Here is a 9,266-nt window from a genome sequence, read left to right on the forward strand (position 1 = left end):
AGCGCCAACTAAGTTGTTCTTCAAGAAAAGGTGTATCAAGTTTATCTTATACTTAAGTGGGGTTTTGTCTGCACAGAAAAAAACGCCGTTTTCTCCCCCAAGACTTGTCCTGAGACGTGCCAGAAATCCCCTGCTTAGCGGTCGCCACGCCGTGAAACGCGATTTAAACGAGGCCCGGCGGTCCATTTTACCCCCTTTTCGGCAATTAACCCCGAAAAATGGATTATCTCCATCGGTCTGGGAAAGTCCATTAAAGGCCAGAAAGGGATTTCCCGAGAATTTGTCTAACCAATTAAAGAGGAATACTTCGTCCTTTCTCCGGTCCGTGTGACAAGTTCGGACCGATTCTATGGTGATCGCCTCTCTGTAAAACGTGCCCACGGGTGATCCGACAGGATTTGTCGCAATATTTTTCGCATGGATGGAAACAATATACCACGATTCAGCTTCTGTCTGAACTAAACAAGGCGCAGAGTCGGTATAAGGACAGGTATCATACATCACAAGCGTGCTCTGTTGTCACTTCTTAAACCTGCTTCAGCGGAAAGAGGCGACCCCACTGTGATATGAAAATTCGGAAGTCGGAAACAAAGGCAGGAAGAAAGATATAGTGTTACTTGTCAATTGAGAATCAGAAATCTGGATTTGTTTTTAAGGTTGCTCTTTGAAATACCAGCTTTATGGTCGTTTTATCTGTCACAAGCGTTGTCAGTTTGTGATCTGAAAATTCAGAAGTCAGAAACAAGAGCAGGAAGAAAGATGTAGTTTTACTTGCCAATTGAGCTTAAGTCAAGTTAAGAGAATCAGCTAGAAGTCTGGGGTTGTTTTTAAGGTTCCTCTTTGAAATACCAGCTTTATGGTCGTTTTGTCTGCCGCAAGCGTTGTGAAAGAGCGTACAAAGCTAGAGGGCAGGCCCTTTTGCCGCTCTGCCACATACCGATGGAACAAGTGGAACAAATGGATTGTGACAGGGGCAGCGGTGGGCCTTGGGTCCGGCTGAGGGGTTAGGTTAGGGCCACCGGAGGATAACAGGACACCGGCACAAATCCATGATACATGGGCCATGTAACAGCAGATCGTCATACCGATCTTCAAAGAGGTGTTACATCTACCCGCGCTTTTTTCTGCGACTCGGTTTCTGACAAGCTCTTTCAAGCGGCACTTTTGGGATGTACTGGTTGCCTCCACCAGGGTATGGGGGTATGGGAATAATACAATTTGGACAAAAAAATCGGGAAATTGGTCGGGGGCAGGGAGTCAGTCCACGCTTTTTATAGGTTCATGTTTCCCCTCCGGAGAAAATCATGTGACCTAAGCGAGGACTGACTGACTTCCCTGGCCGTTTTTTTTTGCCGAATTCTACGATCCCCGTATCCAATTAGGATGGCCCGGTGGAGGCTAGTCTGTCAGTGTCTGGCCCTAATGTCCCTAATGTTGGACACAGCTCCAGACTAGCCTCTACCAGGCCTCACAGGTCGCTGCAAAAATAGTAGAAATTGGCCAAATAATACAGAAAACACGTCAGAGGAGTTAGATCCTCAGATGGCCCTAGCCTCTGCCAGGCTCCGCGGACCGGTGGTCTAACAGTAGAAACTGGACAAATAGAAACAATAGTACGCTAGGGGAGTCGGCCGGCCAGAGGAGTTATATTTCCTCACCGCCGGCCGGACAGTTCACTTCTAGACCAATTACGCTTTTATTCCTAACCTGGCCAAAGTCCCCTGTTTACTATTCGGCCAGGCTGGAGTCTGGTAGAGAGTAGGAAGGCTATACTTCTCTGTCCGGCTTACTCCTATAGTGTTCCATTTCTACGGTTTTTCCAGCGACCCTGACAGTCTGGTAGAGAGTAGTGGAGGCTAATCCGGCCTTGCCTGGCCCTAATGTTGGACACAGCTCCAGACTGCGCGCGCTCATCCGGGTAATCACCGATCCAAACCGATTTACGTCAAAAGAGCAGAACAATCCCAAACATTGTTTACATATAATTAAACGGGCCTGCCGGTGCATACGGCAGTTTAGTTGTGTAAACTTGAGTTTCTGTGTGTAGATTTTCCTGACCTATCTGACATGTTACATTGTTTTCGTCCTCGCCTCATGCATGTATGAGAAAAGGGTAATGATATCAACTCTTGCATGAAGAAATTGGCGCTTAAATCTCGACAAAAAAGGTGCGCTATTAAAGTGCACATTTTTGTCGGGATTAAGCACAAGTGACTGAATCGGAATTAGTAAACAGAAAGATGGTAACGTTTTCAGCTTCCCCCGTGACAGTCCCTTGCCCATCACCAGCAGAGAAACTGGACCTGATGTCAATAATCTCCAAGCAGATGTAAAAAGGGAAAGTCTTGACGTTTGAGCCCCTGAAAAGCTTTCTAGCCTGAGAACCGGTCGATTTTGTTATTCTCGCTTCCAAAACTGACTTCAGGCTAACGGCATAGTCTCCAAGCAGACGTGTCAGCTGGATGAACGAAAGAGAAGAATTTGGCCAAATAGGGACGACCAACTTTTAAGCTTTATCACTTCGAGGAGACTTTCCCACAAAAGTGATGGTCCTGATGGTTATCTACATGAAAACCCCATTACCTGTCTCTGTCGTAATGTGGACACAAGTCTCTGCCTTACCCAGTAAATGGTGTTCATCTGTTGAACACATAATCACACGCTCGGGTATTACTGTAAATGAAGAAATGTTAACGGTGGTTTCATGTTCGCAGTTTTAAAACCACCGATAACATTTTTCCATTATAGTAAGAGACTGCAGTATTATTATATTTCAGCCATACCATAGGTATGGTGAAATATATTGTATTCGTAATGTTTCTTCTTTCTTTCTCCTGTCAAATCTTCAGAACACGGTATCTCCGTTGTTCCTCAACCGAATGACTTGAAATTTGGCACAAGGGTAGAGTAGGCCAATACCCTCGGGCGTTTTTTTCATTTTTTCCATATCTGTCTCTTAAATGATTTTATTAAGGTTTTTTGGTCATCTTAAGACCAAAACTGTATATTTGGGCCCCCTGTACCCTGGTATAATAACCGAATGAGCTGAAATTTGGCACAGATGTGCCTTGATAAGTCCCCCATATAGATTCAATATCAGTTTTGGTGTACAGTACAACAAAATGCTTATTTTTGCGATTTTTTGACCAATTTTTGACCAAAAAAGGACACTTTTGGCCCCTGTACCCTGGTATTAGAACCAAATGAGCTGAAATTTGACAGAGATGTGCCTTGATAATGCCCCCATATAAATTTAAGAACACTTTTGGTGTACAGTACAACAAAATGCTTATTTTTGCGATTTTTTGACCAATTTTTGACCAAAAAAGGACACTTTTGGCTCCTGTACCTTGGTATTGCAACCGAATGAGCTGAAATTTGACACAGATGTGCCTTGATAATCCCTTCATATAAATTCAATAACACTTTTGGTGTACAGTGCAACAAAATGCTTATTTTTGCGATTTTTGGCCAATTTTTGACCAAAAAAGGACACTTTTGGCTCCTGTACCCTGGTATTACAATTAAATGACCTGAAATTTGGTATAGATAGGCATTAGATACTTGGTAACAAGATTCAAGTAAAATTTTTGACATAAACAACTTTAAAATGATTAATTTTGGCACTTTTCTGAGGGGAAATTTGTTTTCTTTTGGCCTCCTGACGTGACCTTCCGTGACCCCGCACAGAGCCACACCTGTGCGCGTCGCCGGAGAGTTAATTGAATCAAAGACCTAGCCAATCAGCGAAGAGGAGGCCAAAGGCTAATTAATATTCATAAGCGGGGCCTCATGATCCCGTATATAGCAGTGTTCCCGCCAGGGGGAGCAAAGCCCGCCTAAGGCTCTCGCATTTTAGACTATTCAGAAGGCTTTATATTGTATCAGTTCTTAGGGGCATATCTATGATAATCGTAGCAGTCACTTAACTTCTCTTCAGGAGTTTAGCGTAACACTGTTTCAGGTCAAACCGTCAAAGGCAACTAAAAACAAACTTTAACGTTACTGAGTTCAACAGTACTTATAACTTGTTATCCGAAGTTGAAACGCTAGCGATGGTATTTTCGCTGCGCTGTTAGCTCCGTGCGACTGTTGTTGACGGTCTTATAACGGTATATTTTGCACCCCTGTACCCTGGTATGAGTAACATTTGGTATAGATAGGCATAATATAGTTGGTAAAATGATCCAAGTAAAATTTTTGGCATAAAGTACTGTAAAAGGCTTAATTACAGCACTTTTTTTAGGGGAAATTGGTTTTCTTTCGTTCTCCATGCCGTGACCTTTCGGACGTTCACCCCACAGAGCCGACATCTGCACCTGCGTCTAGCCGGCAGGAAGAGTTAATTCAATTAATGGTTCAGCCAATCAGCGAAGAGGAAAGCGAAGGCTAATTAATATTCATAAGCGGGACCACACAATACGTTAACTTGAAGACTCAGGCCGTACAGACTTCTCGCCAGGATTTTTTCAAAGCGTCGGACAGGGGTCCGGGGGCCGCCGAATGTCCCTGGCGGGGTCCAGGGGCAGGGCCACTGTGGGGGGGACCCAGGTGGGCGAAGCCCCCCCGGAAGCTCTTGCATTTTAGGCTATTGAGAAGGCTTCTTTTATCAGTTTTTTTAGGGCCATATCTACGATAATCGTAGCAGTCACTTACTTCTCTTCAGCAGTTTGACTTTAAAATATTTCGGGTCAAAGCTTCAAAGACAACTAAAACCTCATAAACAACAAACTTTACTTAGCTCAACAGTATACAAAAATATTGTACGGGTTGCCATCCTTAGTTGAAGCGCTTATTTATAGCGCTAGTATCTTCGCTGCGCCGTTAGCCGCCGTGCGACTTTTGTTGACGGTCTGATATCCCTACGTCGCCGCCTCGCTGATATTCCCACGGACATGTTTCAAAAAAAATACCCAGCAAAAAACGCTGTTCTGCGTCAAATTCTATTCTATAAAACTCAGTGTTACAGTCTAAATATTTTGTAGAAGCACCGCTGTAGGAAAGAAGGTCCAAGCAATGTAAAACATCACGTAGCATGAAGTTCGCTGTCAACTGGCACACAGCACATGACTGTTTGAAACTCTAAGTCTAATCAACAGCCGTGTTTGATTGATAGCCGGCGGTCCTATGATGAAGTCGGCGAAAGGTGCGTTAGTTAGAAAATCTGCGTTTAGTTTTGATACGTAATTATAAGTTAGACAGTGGCGAGAATGATTATTTTCTCATCAATATTTCTCTTCAGAATTATTTGAACTTAATTGTACATCTAAACAATTGGCTTACCTGTGCAATGTTTATATGATTAATGATCAGTGTACTGAAATCATGTGTAACGTATGGCTCCTAGTCAATAGATCAGCATTTTCTCTATAGTGACCACCTGTCTATAGTGGCCACATTTCCTAGTGCTGTTGTTGTTTGGCATAAACTTTGAACATTTAAATTGTAAGTAACTTTAAACTGCCAGAGTTTCAGCCCAATAAAACACTCTCAGCGCCAGGGTATGAACAGACTGACCAGACAGACGAAAATAAATCCTCGAACAAGGTTCAATCGTATCTTCCGGGTCTGGCAGGAAGTTGTTAAACTAAAATAAGAATAGGCTCGATGGTTGATTGCATACAAAGTAAAACAGTTTAACAGTTTTACAGCTTGAAGAAAACAAACGCTCCTACAGTACCTGCACCTGCTTGATAATTATTAAATCGTATGCCCTACTTGAATAAAAAAAGTTCATTGCAATAATAAATGTACCCACATCACAAGGAGCTTATACTTTTTTAAACTTACACCTAGTTATCGTACTGAAAATTGTTAATGACATTACATGAAGTCATTCAACAATTTTCAGTCATGATGAAAATTTTCTGAATGGAAGGTGTGATTATTGTCATTTTCTGAAAAATAGAAGCAAGCTCTGTTTTTACCTGGAGTCAATTCACAATACCAGTCCACTTTGGGGGATAATGTACTGTTAAGAGGATGTTCCATTTTTGCGCAGGGGTGATTTGGAACAGTCCAATGTTGCGTGGGAAGGGGTATGGCTGAAATATGCTGTATTTGCTCTTAAGCAAATGTCGGCCTTTCTAGTATATATATATGGCGCTACGCGAACTTTAAGAACCACCGCGAACACTCCATTTTCCCGGTCCCGCGAAATTAATTAAATGCATCTACAGTACTCCCAACTACCTGATACACAGCTTGTATGTAGAACAGACCCTGAAACACAGATACAGCTGGTCAGAACTGGTGGTGCGGGTGTGGCAGAATTCCCGGTCGGCTCGTAGGAGTCCTCCACTGTACTTTCCAAGTAATCTCCAAGCAGATCTTGCTGTGGCATAAGATAGTATCATAATCTTGGTAAGGAGTTTAGCCAGGAGAGGAGTTTCATTGACCACAGCCGGCTAAACTCCTTCCCAAGCTTATGATACTATCTTATACCACAGCAAGATCTGCTTGGAGATTACTCTGCAACTTGCGCAAGAGAAGTTAGGCTCTAGCCTGTTTTGGCCTGAGAGTGGTGACTGTCAGTAGCGTGAGAACAGAATACCTGGACGGAGCCAAACGTCTGCTTGGAGAGTAGTGTTCCGGCGGTACTCTCCAAGCAGAGGTTTGACGTGTTTTTCTACCGCAATATATAATGTAATGTAATGTAATGTAATAGCCTTTATTGCACATTCATGCCCTATCGGGCTAAGTACAGGCATATAGATACAAAGGGTAGTAATGCAGTAAACATGGTTTCTAAGACTAATCTAAAACATAAATTCTAAAACTATTCTAATACATTTGTTCGGCTTCTTCTCGTTTCTTAGTTATGTTAAATATGTAGCTTGAGATGTGTTTGTATAATGTCGTTTGATCAAAGCTCATAAGAAAAATGAATTTTTCAACACTAGACATATATTCAAAGCGAGGGAACTTTCCTATAATATGACTAAAAAGAATACTTCTATCTTTACTATATAAACTACAATCTAATAGAAAGTGAGATTCATCTTCGATCTTGTTCAGGTTACAGAACTGACAGACTCTTTGCTCCAGAGGTGTGCGGTTGTAAAGAAAACAGCACATGGAAAGCCCGATAAAAACGCAAAAAAAGACGTCAAAAACAGCCAAACCTCTACTTCGAGAGTTCCCGGCTGTTTTGACGTGTTTTTCTACCGCGATATGTAAGGAAAACAGCACAAAGTAGACAACCCCATAAAACGCGAAACACACACACACACACATACACGTCAAACCAGCCGGAGCCGGACCTCTGCTTGGAGAGTTCCCTGCTTGTGGAGCGGCCTGCTCGTGAGAGTGCGCCATGTGCAGGTGACTGTCAGTAGCGTGAGAACAGAATACCTGGACGGAAGAGCGCGGATATCTCCGGGCCATTCTGACGGTTTTCCCACGGACCGTACCACTCGCGGGGGGCGACACACCTTTATACACGTGCCCTGATTACCCTGATTACCGTTCAACATCGTGCTACTTACGTCAAAAGCACAACTTTCATCGTCACAAAATTGCTGAGATTCCGTTCGGATGATTTCACCCAATCGTCATCCTTTGTTAGCCTTTAAACAGGGGTCAGACTCAAAGTAAAAGGTGAAATGTAATCAAAGCTATGTGAGTTTCATGGGTATCCTTAACTCCAGGAAGAAGTGTTATGTTCGAAAAGATCATGTACATATATTAATGAAAACATTATCAGCTGACCTTTTGCTAAATTCCACTTGTGGTGAATTAGGCGATCTGTGTATGGCGTGTATTTGTAACACAATACATTCCCTATGCGTATGGACACTTGTATACTAGTAGTAGTACGTTCTGCATAGATTGCAAGCAGGCAAATTGTTCAAGATACCAAAGGACATAGCAAGACGAGTTTTCTTGTCGCCCCTAAAATCAGTTTTGAAGCCTAAATTTTGACATGCCTTGAATTCAGACACATTATAGTCATCAATAGGCAAGGTTGCTTGATTTGATTACATGTATTTGGAGAGTTAAGTAGAACACCGAATGAAATGTACTTAAGAATTAAGAATTTCTTTGGGGGGTTACTAGAATAATGAATTATTCCTTTTTATGCACATGGGACTAGTGTGCTGTTTATCATATAATATGAAGCATGTATTTATCATTTTCTGAAATGGATATCTATCGGAAAAAAACACTCCCTTCTGGAGTTTAGGACCCCTTAAGGTACAGGTAAATCTTCCTATTTAAGTGATTGTCCCTTTGTTCTACATAATACCACAGTGTCGCTAAGTGTCCATGATGACAAATACCTGTTTGTTTTACTATTCTAGTAGCCTGACTCGTCATACACCACACATACCTGGGGTGTGAGTTCGGCAGGAATTCCAGATGAAGTGAGCGTCATGAGCAAATTTGTTGTTCATCACATACCGATGGCACGCGCGAGGGAGCGAGATAAAATCGTCCTGTTGTGCACCGTACGGTTAGTGTTACACGGGAGAGCGGATTTCCCGGCAATATATAGTGTTCAATGACGGATTGTCAATGGCCATGTGTAACGCTAGCCTGGTATCCAGTCGTATTATAGCTCCCGAGTCTCTTCTGTCCCCTTTGCAAATAGAGGACAGAAGAGACTCGGGAGTTATAATACGGCTGGATACCAGGCTAGTGTAACGCTAGCCTCTACCAGGCTTCGGTGGTCTAATATAGTAGAAATTTGACAAATGGAGTGGCAATAGTACGCTAGGGGAGTCGGCCGGCCAGAGAGGAGTTATTTCCTCCCCTAGCGAACTGTTGTCACTCTATTTGTCCAATTTCTGCTATATCAGACTACCGATCCTTGGAGCCTGGTAGAGGCTTCACCGTATAGTTAGTGTTGCGTGGTTTCGTCGTAGAGCGGATTTCCCTGCAATAGTGTTCGATGACGAATTGTCAATGGCCATGTAACACAGGAACTTCCTGACGAGCATTCCATGGTCCGGTCAGGGACATGATCTTGTTGTTACAGAAATGGAAGATATCGGGTTCATAAATCAAAAGAAGAGGCGTTGAAATACCCTCGCGAGTAACGCAAATCGAAGAAATGAACTGAGTGGTAACGTTACACCGGTGATCAAATTCTGGATAAAGTTGAACGTTATTTCCTACACCAAAAATTGGACTTGCCCAATTTTTTTTCAATGGTAGAATTGTGTAAAATCAACGTGAAATATCTGAGTGCAATGTGCATAGGAATTGGCCTTAATTGACGGTGTAATTCTGCGTGTAAATGCAATTCAAAGATTTGTCATGTC

The sequence above is a fragment of the Branchiostoma floridae genome, chromosome 8 (assembly GCF_000003815.2).
Source record: "Branchiostoma floridae strain S238N-H82 chromosome 8, Bfl_VNyyK, whole genome shotgun sequence".
NCBI lineage: Eukaryota > Metazoa > Chordata > Leptocardii > Amphioxiformes > Branchiostomatidae > Branchiostoma > Branchiostoma floridae.